Here is a 1,366-nt window from a genome sequence, read left to right as displayed (position 1 = left end):
AATACGTTTCATTAAACCATTTTTTATATTACTTGTCGATCACATTAAACGATAAAATTTGGAATAAAAAATTACACATATCAACGTCGGGAGGCAAAATAAACAACCAATCACTGGTGAAGCAGTGACGGGTTGGCTAATGTTTTGTGTGTAGAAACCTCTGACAATAAGACAGACTATTTTAGGAATGGTTAAATTTTGTTTTTTTTATTCATCTGATATTAGCAGTTAGGTTAGGATTTTATAATATTAATTGATTATATTAATCCACCATATGTGGAATACGACCAACTTGGTATAACTTTGATCCTTTAGAGTTAAATCATACACCTACTTACAAACAGCACGGGGTCCGCGATCTACCGTAGGTAGATTGTCTACCTGATAATATACTGCTGCGAATCAGAATTTTTATTCCGGGAAACGGAAAAGTTAAGATACATTTTGTCCATTTTGAACACCATACACCGAATATTAAATAACGAATTGAAAAAAGTTTGAATCAAACAGAGTTGGTACATTTAACGGGCAACGAAGTGCACGGGATCAGCTAGTATAAAATAAAATAATTTGCCTATTTTCGTGATTTTGACGAATTTCATTAAAATTTAAACTTTAGTAGCTTACAGTAAAAATGGTGACTATGTACTATCTATATTTTTAAATGCTGTAGGAAAAAACGTACGAGGAACCTTTTATTACAATTTCTATTGTTTTTACTCACTGACACAAATAATATAACAATACATATTAAATCGAAAAATGTCGCCAATTTCAAATATATATAAATATATAGGTAGGTACCACAAAACAGCCGAAATATTTTGAAAATTATATTATTCCTAGAAAATGATAATTTAAATATTGAATGCAAGTCTTCAGTGATTCTTTTTTTGAATTACAACAAAATATAAACATTATCGATTTTGTTAAAAACTGGTTTTGCGTGAATTTTGCCGTTTTTTCCTACATTTTTATCTGCTTTCCCGATTATTTCAAATAGTACTGGATATTTTGGATACTCCAAAGTAGTACCAACTAGATTCAATTTCCTACTAGAATTCACCCTCTAAGTTGAAGATTGAAACATTTTTACTGGCCTAAAAGCCTACAACAGGTGACTCCAGACACAACAAAAACCAATATCATGATAGCAGATAGGTATTACCTAACCAATATATTAATATTACTCCTCTCTGAAATAAACTCTGGTACAATAATAGTAACAATTTTATTTTTAACATTTTTAAAATTCGTATGGAAATGGATTTATTGGGCGAATCGTTACGCCGAATCGTTACATAAAAATGTCACTGCCTAATAATTGGTGAATCTTGTCATAATAAATGTAATTATTAAAAGTATA

The sequence above is a fragment of the Acyrthosiphon pisum genome, chromosome A3, assembly GCF_005508785.2.
Source record: "Acyrthosiphon pisum isolate AL4f chromosome A3, pea_aphid_22Mar2018_4r6ur, whole genome shotgun sequence".
NCBI lineage: Eukaryota > Metazoa > Arthropoda > Insecta > Hemiptera > Aphididae > Acyrthosiphon > Acyrthosiphon pisum.
The sequence above is the reverse complement of the archived record's forward strand: the minus strand, read 5'-3'. Positions refer to the sequence as shown.